Source organism: Plecotus auritus (genome assembly GCF_963455305.1).
Source record: "Plecotus auritus genome assembly, chromosome: 1".
NCBI classification, from domain to species: domain Eukaryota; kingdom Metazoa; phylum Chordata; class Mammalia; order Chiroptera; family Vespertilionidae; genus Plecotus; species Plecotus auritus.
In genome coordinates, this window is record NC_137770.1 from 59,966,946 (window position 1) to 59,979,177 (window position 12,232).

At 46.3% G+C, this 12,232-nt stretch overlaps 1 protein-coding gene across 1 annotated transcript in view; it reads right to left on the reverse strand.

Moving 5' to 3' along the window:
* The window catches only part of UNC13C (unc-13 homolog C), a 579,627-nt gene that overhangs the window by 107,960 nt on the left and 459,435 nt on the right, over window positions 1-12,232 (reverse strand). The window lies entirely within an intron of this gene.

Below are 12,232 nucleotides of genomic sequence, written 5' to 3' on the forward strand. Positions count from 1 at the left end.
TCACCCCTAACCGCCTCTGCCTCAGCTCCACCACCATGGCTTTGCCCAGAAGGGCATCCGGGAAGGTCTCCCAGTCTAATTAGCATATTACCCTTTTATTAGTATAGATAGAGGCCTGGTGCATGGGTGGGGGCCAGCTGATCTGCCCTGAAAGGGGTCCCGGATCAGGGAGGGGTCCTCTTAGGGGGCAGGGCCAGCCTGGGTGAGGGGTCTGGGGCAGTTTGCAGGCCGGCCACACCCCCATCAGGGTGGGGATCCCTGCTGTGGGACATGGCCAGCCTGGGCGAGGGGCTGAGGGCCGTTTGGGGGGGGGGGGGGTTGTGGGCTGGCCAAGCCCCCGGCTTTTTCCAGAAGGACGTCTGGAAGTTCTCCGGAAGGTCTCCTGGTCTAATAAGCATATTACTCTTTTATTATTATAGATGACCCACCATGCTCTCTTTTTTTCCTGAATAAATGACACCTTATGCATTGAACCATCTCTATGGTTTCTAGTTACCACCCTTGCACACATATACCATGTAAAAATTCTTTGTCATTTTCTCAACTTTCTCCCTTGTTCCTAAATGCCCTGTTCTAAGTGGGGTCAGAATATTCTAATATATGTCACTTAGCAATAAATATCCTATCTAATAAAGAGGTAATATGCAAATTGACCATCACTCCAAAACACAAGATGGCTGCCCCCATGTGGTCAAAGATGGCCACCCCCATCTGGGCAAAGATGGCTGCCCCCATGTGGACATAAGATGGCCACCACAAGATGGCCAGAAGGGGAGGGCAGTTATGGGTGATCAGGCCACCAGAGGAGGGCAGTTAGGGGTGACCAGGCTGGCAGGGGAGGGCAGTTGGGGGGGACCAGGCCTAAAGGGGAGGGCATTAGGGGGGGAACAGGCCAGCAGGGGAGGGCAGTTGGGGGTGATCAGGCTAGCAGGGGAGGCCAGTTAGGGGTGACTGGGCCAGCAGAGGAGGGCAGTTGGGGGAGACCAGGACAGCAGGGGAGGGCATTTGTGGGGGACGAGGCCTGCAGGGGAGGGCAGTTGGGGAGGAACACAGGCCTGCAGGGAAGGGCAGTTGGGGGGATCAGGCCTGCAGGGGAGGGCAGCTGGGGGGCATCAGGCCTGCTGGGAAGGACAGTTGGGGGGGAACCCAGGCCTGCTGGGAAGGACAGTTGGGGGGAACCCAGGCCTGCTGGGAAGGACAGTTGGGGGGAACCCAGGCTTGCTGGGAAGGGCAGTTGTGAGGGACCAGGCCTGCAGGGGAGGGCAGTTAGGGGTGACCGGGCTGGCAGGGGAGGGCAGTTGGGGGGACTAGGTCTGCAGGGGAGGGCAGCTGGGGGCAATATGGCCTGCAGGGGAGGGCAGTTACGGGTCACCAGGCCTGCAGTGGAGGACAGTTGGGGGTGACCAGGCCTGTAGAGGAGGGCAGTTGGGGGGACCAGGTCTGCAGGGGAGGACAGTTAGGGGTGGCCAGGCTGGCAGGGGAGGGCAGTTAGGGGCAAATGAGCTGGCAGGAGAGCAGTTATGCATGGATCAGGCTGGCAGGGGAGTGGTTAGGGGGTGATCAGGCTGGTAGGCAGAAGCAGTTAGGGGCAATCAGGCAGGCAGGCAGGCGAACGGTCGGGAGCCAGCAGTCCTGGATTGTGAGAGGGCAGTCGGACATCCCTGGAGGGGTCACAGATTGGAGAGGGTGCAGGCTGGGCTGAGAGACACCCCCTGCCCCGTTCACGAATTTCGTGCACTGGGCCTCTAGTTTTCAATAATTTTCTATGATAAAGAGGCTTACTGATTATATCAAAGACTTCTTAAAATACAAAACTTCTGCTTTTGTTCTATCACAAAATCTCTATACATTTACCTTAATTTATTAAGTTATTTATTGATGCATTATTTTAAAAAATTGCCTAATCTTTCCCCTCTTTCTGTCCTTTTCACCCTAATTTCAAACTTTCCTTCTCCATCTAATAACTATTTCTGAGCCTATAGATGCCTTCAGCTTCCATAATTATGCAAAACAAAAAAAAGCAACTTTGTTACATTTTATTTCAAGTACTTAAAATGTATTTATGACTTTGAATCCTACTGCTTTTACGTAGATAGCTTGAGTGATCATAAGTCAAATATGGATATGATTTTCTTAGAAGAGAGGAAGCAATAATAACAGTATATATGTGCCCTTTCTTTTAATAGAAAAAACAAGAATACAAAAGCTCTTATTTTCTTTTTGTAAAGTATATTCATCTTAATTTTCTTTATGGCTTAAAATCAGCTCAGGGAGACACTCTAAGGAGTTAACTAAAGGAGACATGTTTAATCTACTAAATTGAATTCACCAACTGTGACTATGTACTTGTTTTATAGACTTTTAAGATCACAATGAAAAGCTGAAATTAGGAACAACATGAAGATAATCAATATTCTCTGGAAGTACAAACTAAAATGACAATATGTGTCCATTTAAATAGAAAATCAGCAATGGAAAATATAAAATCTTATCAAGCAGCAGACCAATCAATCTAGGAAAACAGATGGCTGATCAGACTGCAGTATCTTGCAAGTGCAGCTGTTCAAATTTTGCTTTAGCTATAATGCTGAAACTTGGGGACTTACCTATGGAGTACTAATTCACACATACATATGAACACTACTCTTAATTTATAGGTTCTAATGACAATGTAAACTATAGGAATCATTTCACTAAACTGCAAAAACAAAAACAAACATAAGCATGATTTTAGGAGCTTGTTGCAACACAAACATTATCACTTATTCAAGATAAAGTTTGGGCATGGAACCCAGACATCTATTTCTGATCATCTTCAAGTACCCTCCAGGGTCTAACACTTGACTTTACTTCATAGGAAAACCTTAGTCCCTTGAATTTTTGCTGGGAGACAATTGAGCCTGGAATCTCACACCCACTTGCCTACAAATGCCAGTGGTTAGCAAGTCAGCATGGGTTGAAAGGAAAAGTTCTCAGCCATGTAGGATGTGCCATAAGAGTTGTGGGTGCTCTGGCTATAATAACATACATTTCTTTACTAAGTAACATACAAAGTATACCTGAATGAAAATGTATGTATACATTTTAGGAGCAACTTTATTTCACTGTAATTTATTCCACAAAATAAATCACTATATTATTTCTTTAGTTAATACTAGTAAGTAGTTACTTTGAGACACATCTACCTAAGACATGTCTCTAGCATCCACAGGGTTACCTGGCAACTTGTTTGGAAATATAAATTCTCTGATTTTATCTCAGAGTATAGAGTCAGCAATTCTGGGGTTTGGTCTCAGCAATTTATGTTTTAAAAAGTCTGCAGGTGATACTGATGCCAGCTGAAGTTTAGGGACCATTGTGCTAACTAATCACAGCAGGGCAGAGGCAACTCTTCAGAGAGAAGACCTGATGGAAGGGGCACCTAGAAAAGCCTGGAAGGTAGGATTTCTGAGTGTGTCAACTTAGGTCATTATTTTATCTTTGGGGGGCTACTGGGGCTCAGAAGTGGTGACAGAATATATATAGAGGGAAAAGATAGCCTAGCAGGGGCTGTTTGCATCATCCTATATATAAAAAGCCAGGGGCCATCACGACTGAAACAACTGGACAGATGATCGAACACAGGCTGTGTGGGGAGACAAGGCCAGCAGGGGGGTTAGTGAGGGGCGACCAAACGACTGAACAGCAGGCTGTGTGGGGCGACCAGGCTGCCGGGGGGGGGGGCAGTTGGGGGTGACCAGGCTGGTGGGGGGTGAGGGGGGTGGCAGGGGAAACCAGGCCAGCAGAGGTGGGCAGTAAGGGGCAACCAGGCCGGCAGGGGGGGCAGTTGGGAGTGACCAAGCCAGCAGAGGGGGGCAGTTGGGAGTGACCAGGCTGGCAGGAGGTGCAGTAAGGGGTGACCAGGCCAGCAGGGGGGGCAGTTAGGGGCAACCAAGCTGGCAGGGGGGCAGTTGGAAGCAACTAGGCAGGCAGAGGGAGACAGTAAGGGGCGACCAGGCCAGCAGGGGGGGGCAGTTGGGGGTGGCCAGGCTGGCAGAGGGTGGCAGTAAGGGGTGACTAGGCCAGCAGGGGGGACAGTTGGGGGTGACCAGGCCAGCAGAAGGGGGCAGTTGGGGGTGACCAGGCTGGTGGGAGGGGGCAGTTGGGGGCAACCAGGCTGGTAGGGGGTACAGTAAGGGGTGACCAAGCTGGTGGGGGGGCAGTTAGGGGCAACCAAGCTGGCAGAGGGGGGCAGTTTAGGGTGACCAGGGTGGCAGGGGGGGAAGTTGGGGATAATCAGGCAGGCAGGCAGGTGAGCAGTTAGGGAGCTAGCAATCCCGGATTGTGAGAGGGGTGTCCGACTGCCAATTAGACATCCCCTGAGGCGTCCCAGATTGGAGAGGGTGTAGGCTGGGCTGGGCCGACCCCTTCCCCCCCTTCACCGGGCACGAATTTTGTGCACTGGGCCACTAGTGTTCTATAATGAAACAGTATAAATGAAGAGATAGTCATGAGTTGGAGACAGTTCTTTTATGGATGCAGCAAAGGAACTGCCATTCAAAGAGCTTCAGATTCAATAAGATGAAATCCTAATAGGATTGTGGCAGTAAAGAGAGGGCTTCTGCTGAATTTAATGGATCAGAAAGAGTGACTTAAATATCCAAGCATCAATATACTGTGATTTGACATGTAGCCTCTGGTACTATTGAGTGGGATGGCCATCGATTTCTCAAAGTCATTTATGGTCTCCTAAGCTAATGCCACACTAGTAGGAATAGGCTAAATAGCCTGTCAACACTACTGGTTGCTTCATTGAGAGATTTACTCTTATAATCAGTAAGATAAAAGCTCTGGTCCAAATTCCATTTTTGCAGTCACATTTTAGGCATGGAACATCACGGTATCAGAGCAACGCAGAGAAGACAGGAAGACTGTGTGGTATCGGTTAAGTGACATTAGAAATGTCACTTCAGGACCTCATAACAGTATATTTTAATGCATCCAACAAAGATAAACCCCCCATAGCTGCCTAGGTTTGACCCAAAGGGTAAAAATAAGTGGTGAGAATATGCTCTTTGACTTACCGATTGATTTCTGATGACACAGAATGGGAAGGTATAATAACCTAGTGGTTAAAAACATTTCATACGTGCATTTATGGATGGGTGCCTTGTTTGTGTTATTTAAACTTTCTGGGATTTTGTCATTTACAAAAATAGGGAAAATAACAGTATCTATCCCATAGGGTTGTTGTAAAGAATAAGGGAAACAGAATAGGTAAAGTGATCAGTACATAGTGGTACTCAGTAAATTATCATTATTATTTTTTAAAATTAGAATTAGGTTCCCAAAGAATAAGGAATATGTGTGCACCATTCACCATAGCATCTCCAGCCCCTGGCAGCCAGCCAGACTTAGAGCAATGAGTCAACTAATAGTTGATTTGTTTTTAAGTAGTACTGAAGATATTATTTCCTCTCTCTATCCTCTCTCTCTCTCTCTCTCACACACACACACACACACACACACAATTAAACTAAACTACCCATACTTGTCCAGAGCAACAGTACTGCCATAGGAACATTCAGTACCCATATGTCATTTTACCACTTATCACAGCTTCTAGATGTAGCTGCTATGAAATTTAAAGCAGTGGTTTGGCATCTTATTCAGTCTTATACACACTTTAGTAAGAACAAGCTATCCTTTTAAGTTCCAATTTAGAGTGTGAAGTCTTCTAAAATGTCTGAATATATGTATTAATATGTTTTCATTACAAGAGATGGTTTACATCAGTAACCTATATAAGTCCCAGAAAGAGAATATGATTTCAGTATATTTTGATACAAGGAACCCAATCCTTAGAAAGATAGGGTTGTTAAGACCAAAGATCACATCTGATAAAATAAACTCCAGTTGCCTGAAGTTATTGCAAAATGGCTAACTAGATTAATCACATCTCATTTTTATGATTAAAAAAAATCATTCCAATAAAATAGAATCTATTTTTCAAAGAAAGTTGCCAATTTTTACTTTCCCAGAAAATGTTTACATTATTTCCTTGTGACAATAATTGGGTATTACTGAATTCCCATGGATTAAAAATGTGTTATTTAATTGAAATTATTTTTTTGTGCCAATAAAAGTTCACATTTCCTCAGTGACACATGGAGTCTATTTATTTTCTTTTTTCTTTGGAGAATGTGTTTACCTGAATGTAATTCTAATACATACAACCTTCTTTGTGACCTCCCACCCCTTTGTCTTCCCTCGAGTCCATTGGATTATATCCCCAGTGGTGTCAACATGGTTAGGTTCAGCGTTACAGCTGGAGAAAGGTCAGAGCTACCAAGAGGTGGATGATGGGCTGGAACCCAGGGCCTACCAGTCTCAGTTCAGCTTTCTTCTTTCTCTCTCTCACCTTACATAACCTGCTACCTCACTATTCTGAGGGTGAATTCTAGTTACTTTTCTAATATCATGTGCAATTATAATAGTATGTTACTAAATATATTAACTCTGAGGTTATTAAATTCTCATATGATCCTGCTTCCACTACAAGTCCTGCAGTTCCAAGAATAGCATCTGACTACCTTTTTAAAGCAGTATCCCTGATGGGCCCATTTTATTCTTTTTGTGGCAGTCACCCAAAAGAAAAAAGTTACTTAGAGATTTTTTTTTGAGCAATTCTCTTGCAGAATGACTGCAAATTTCAATATATTTGGAAATTGAAATCAGCTATTACCAAGAAAGTCCCCGCTTGGAATGATCCCAATCAATGCTTTTGAGCTATCATCTTTAAAAATTGGAGGTTATTTTAGTCTTCATAATTAACAGTCATAAAAACTAGAAATATTTCATGGCAGATAAATAATGCAATACTGTTTGGACTGACAGATTATCTCCTGGAAAGCTTTCATTGGCTTTTCATTTTCTACTAAAGAAGTTCAGCCACTTTGCTTTTCTTCAAGCCTCCTTACAAATATGGATCTAACTTTCTAAGCATAGTTCCACCTAATCTCTCTGAATCCTATGCTCTGTCTTCATTGGGACCTCTTAGGCTAGAACCCCTGAGTCACTGAATGGTGGGGGTGGGAGGTGATAAAGATTCTTTTTTTTTGACCAAACTCTAGCCAGGTTTCTCCATGCCCCGACCTTGGCCTATACAGATTTGAACAAACACTAGAGTTCCTTAAAGTGCCTGCCTGCAAAAATACAAGGCTGCCAAAATAATTGACTGTTTGTTGCAGCCAAAATCTGAAGATGGGTTCTTGTCTCTGCACCTCTGTGGGAGGGTAGGAACCTAAATTAGATAACCAACAAGGAGCAAACCCAGATGGGTTTTACATGAACCAACACCCTCAGTCTACTGAGCCCTCACTTGCCCCTACTCCCTGTTTCTCCCTTTAAAATACCCAGTGACCTCTGTATAAATCAAAATTGAGTCATCCATTCTGGACTCTTCTCTATTGTCATAGTATAGTATTGATTAAAATCTGTCCTTACCACTTTAGAGTCTGGCTTTGTTTATCTTTGATAAATACTCCTCTATAGGGTTATCCAATCCATATCTGATGTTGTATGAGCAGGAAGTAAATCTTTGTTTCAAATCTTAGAGGTTCTTAGTTTACTAGTTACTTCAGCATAAACTGTCCTACCATCTACTAATAAAAGAGAAACATGCAAATTGACCGTACCTCTGCTATGCCCACAAGCCACATCCATCAGCCAATCAGGAATGAGTAAGCAAATTAACCCAACCAAGATGGCGGTGGCCACGGAGCTGGAGTGAGCAGGAGGCTTGGGTTGCCCTTGGCAATGGAGGAAGCCAAGCTTCCCGCCCACTCTGCCTGGCCCTGGCCTCTGCTCAAGGCTACAAAGTTGCAATTATAGAAGATAAATAAATCCCAGATACCTGCTTCCAGCTGGCCCTAGGGCCTAGCCTCTGCTCAAGGAGGCACTGAAAAAAAAAAAAAAAGAAAAGAAAAAAAGGAGGGGCTGGGAGCCTGGATCGCCGGGGGCCGTGGCCAGCCTGAAAACAGCCCTCAGCTCCTCACCTAGGCTGGCCAGGCACCCCAGCAGGGACCCCCACCCTGAAGGGGGTGTGGCCATCCTGAAAATGGCCCTCAGCCACTCACCCAGGCTGGCCACACCCCCATGGGATGAGGGTCCCCACTGGGGGGTTGGCCAGCCTGCAAACAGCCATCAGCCCCTCACTCAGGCTGGCCAGTCACCCCAGTGGGGAGCCCACCCTGAAGGGGGTGTGGCCAGCTTGAAAACAGCCCTCAGCCCCTCACCCAGGCTGGCCACACACCCCCAGCAGGGACCCTCACCCCATGGGGGCATGGCCAGCCTGCAAACCACCACAGGCCCCTCACCCAGACCGCCCCATGCCCCAATGGAATGCCCACCCTGATCCGGGACACCCTTCAGGGCAAACCAGCCGGCCCCCACCAGTGCCCCAGGCCTCTATTTATACTAATAAAAGGGTAATATGCTAAGTAAACTGGGAGACCTTCCAGGAGACCTTTCGGACATTCTTCTGCACAAAGCCATGGTGGCGGGGCTGAGGTAGAGGTGGTCAGAGGCCAAGAGGGGAGGGCAGTTGTGGGTGATCAGGCTGGTGGGGGGGGGGGGCTGTTGGGGGTAAGCAGACCAGCAGTGGGGGCAGTTGGGAGCAAGCAGGCTGTCAGTGGGGGTCAGTTGAAGGTGATCAGGACAGCGGCGGGGGGCAGTTTGGAGTGAGCAGGCCAGCAGGGGGGCAGTTGGGGGCGAGCAAGCCAGTGGGGAGGGAAGGTGGGGGCAAGCAGGACAGCGGGGGGGGGGCAGTTGGGGGCAAGCACACTGGCAGGGGGCATCAGGCTGGCAGGGGGCATTTGGGGGCAAGCAGGCCAGGGGTGGGGGGCAGTTGAAGGTGAGTAGGCCGGCAGGCAGAGTGGTTAGGGGCAATCAGGCAGGCAGTGGTTAAAAGCCAGCAGTCCCGGATTGCAAGAGGGATGTCCGACTGCCAGTTTAGGCCTGATCCCTGTAAACCAGCAGTAGGACATCCTTCGAGGGGTCCCAGGTTGGAGAGGGTGTAGGCCGGGCTGAGGGACACTCCCCACCCCAGCCTCCCAGCACGAATTTCATGCACTGGGCCACTAGTAATTAAAAAACTGTTTTCTAAGAAAGCTTTCTTAATTCCTTTACTAGTGAACTAGGTTTACAGTTTTCTAAGAGCCTGGTCAGGCTCAATTCTCCATTCATAAAGGATTTCAAAATTAGACTTTTTGTGATGATGCAAATGAAGTTATATACCCTTGTGTTTGTGTCTGTGGCTAAAAGCATGTTAAATATATGCATCTTTTATGGGTTGAATTGTGTCCCCTCCAAATTCATTTGTTGAAACCCTAACCTCCAGAATCTCATAATGTGACTGTATTTGGAGATAGGTCCTTTTAAAGAGGTGACTGTGAAAATAAAGTCATTAGTGTGGACTGTAATCCAATCTGACTGTTGTCTTTATAAGAAGAGAAAATTTGGACACACATAGAAAAGCCAGGGATTCACATGCACAGAAAAAAGATCACGTGAGGACACAGTAAGAAGGTTGCATCTGTAAACCTAGAGAAGACTCAGAAGAAAAATATGACACAAGAGATATACATATAGATATTCTGGGCTCTTTTCAACCTCTCAGATACCCTGATTACATAGCATTTGACATTGTCATAGTTGTTTACAGGTTTGGCATTCCATAATAAATTTTCTGAGGTCAGAAATTATGTTTATTCATGTCTAATATCTCAAAGGGGCTAGTCAAGTGTGCAGGTGAGGCAACGAATAAGCAAGCACTTGAATGAGCAGCTGAGACCTCTGCTATCATCGGACCCAGGTGGCCAGACTTATCCTTAGGGCAGTAAGACATAGGACTGCAGGTTGTTCCCCTAGTATTCTATGAAAGGCCCAGCACATGAAATTCATTTGTGGGTACGGTCCCTAGGCTTGGCCTGTGATCAGGGCCATCTTCCCCAGCTGCCACCCATCCCCTGGTTCAGTGGTTGGCAAACCGTGGCTTGAGAGCCACATGTGGCTCTTTGGCCCCTTGAGTGTGGCTTTTCCACAAAATACCACGTGAGGGCGCGCACGTACAGTGCGATTGAAGGAGTACCCTAATTAAGTTAATAACAATGTACCTACCTATATAGTTTAAGTTTAAAAAAATTGGATCTCAAAAGAAATTTCAGTCGTTGTACTGTTGATATTTGGCTCTGTTGACTAATGAGTTTGCCGACCACTGCCCTGGTTCCCCACTCACTATCAGGCGATCAGAGTGTGCTGGCCATGGGGAGGGACCGAGAGGTGGTTAGTGTGCCTCATGGTGACTGGTTGAATGGTTTTTCTGGTCATTCCACTGTTCGGTCAATTTGCATATTACTCTTTTATATATATAGATTAGTCATATCACTACCCTACTTAAGTATCTATAACAATAAAAGCATAATATGCTAATTAGACTGGACAGCCAAACAACCTTCCGGACATCTTTCCAGATGTCCTTCCAGATGAAGCTGTGGCAGTGGGGGCTGAGGCAGAGGCATTTAAAGTTGATTGGGCAGGCAGGTGAGCAGTAAGGGGCAATCAGGCAGGCAGTCAGAGGGGTTAGGGGCGATCAGGCAGGCAGGCAGGCAGGCCAGTGGTTAGGGGCAACCAGGCAGGCAGGCAAGTGGTTAGGGGCAATCAGGCAGGCAGGCGAGTGGTTAGGGAAGATCAGGCAGGCAGCAGGTGAGCAATTAGGAGTGATCAGGCAGGCAGGCAGAGTGGTTAGGAGACAGCAGTCCCGGATTGTGAGAGGGATGTCTGACTGCCGGTTTAGGCCCAATCCCAGAGGTCCTGGATTGCAAGAGGGTGCAGGCCAGGCTGAAGTACCCCTCCTCCCCCTGTGCACGAATTTCATGCACCGGGCCTCTAGTCTCCAAATGTTTAGTGTTTTTTTCTTTCCTTTTTTTAAAATATATTTTATTGATTTTTTACAGAGAGAAAGGGAGAGGGATAGAGAGTTAAAAACATTGATGAGAGAGAAACATCGATCAGCTGTCTCCTGCACACCTCCTACTGGGGATGTGCCCACAACCAAGGTACATGCCCTTGACCAGAATCAAACCTGGGACCTTTCAGTCCACAGGCTGACACTCTATCCACTGAGCCAAACCAGTTAGGGCTAGTGTTTCTTAAATTGTTCAAAAGTCTAAATTTCTGAATCTGGAAAGAAAAACTCTTCAAGATCTGGACCCATCTTCACTCCCCCACTGCTTTTCCCAGAACAGTTGTTTTTCCTCTTTACATGGAAAGCTCAGCTTTACCTCTTCCTTCCTTCCTGCTATCTCCTTGTCTTAGAATACTTCTGTAACTTATTTTTTTGGTTGAATGAGCCCCATTTTCCCATGAAACCTCTGGCTATTTCAGCTCTAATTTTTCATTACCCTCAACTTACTGTAGACCTCATTATACCAGTACTTGAGATCAAATTGTGTTCCTCTTCATGTAATCTTCCAATTAGTTCATGTCATGTGGTCTTAATTATCTACACTAATAAAAGAGGAAGATGCAAATTGACCGTACCTTCACGATGCCCACCAGCCAATCAGGAGTGAGTATCCAAATTAACCCAACAAAGATGGCGGGTTAATTTGCATACGCAGGCGCCAAGTGGCTGGGGCGTTCCACACTGCCCCAGCCGTCCTGGGCCTCTGGGCAGCATGGGAAGGTGGAAGGGCAGCTCCGGGCTGGAGTAAAGGCAGAAATTCGGCTCCGGGCCAGAGCAGATGCGGTGCCGGCAGCCAGAGGAAGGAAGGCCTATTTTTGCATGAATCTTCATGCATCGGGCCCCTCTCTCTCTCCCTCTCTCTATGTATATATATAAAATGTATTGGGGTCAACTCATATATGTAGATATATGATTTGAAAGATGGAGACCTCATTTCTTATTCCTTATATTTCTACTGAAACTCTTGGCAAAGTAGTAAGCACTGTGAGAGCCTTCTTAAACTCTAGGAGGAAGAAGAGGTCTTAAGAGGAATCTGGTTGATCAAGATAAAATCTGTCAAGTAAGAAAACTAACTTCATAAAATTCAAAGGAAGTGCTTAGACTCACACTACAGTTACTGGATGATATTAAATTAGAATACAGTTGTCGTGACTCCAAGTTCAATATACTTTTCAGTGTACTACAGTGTCAGCTAAACAATAATTGCAGTTTGAATATGAAATGCCA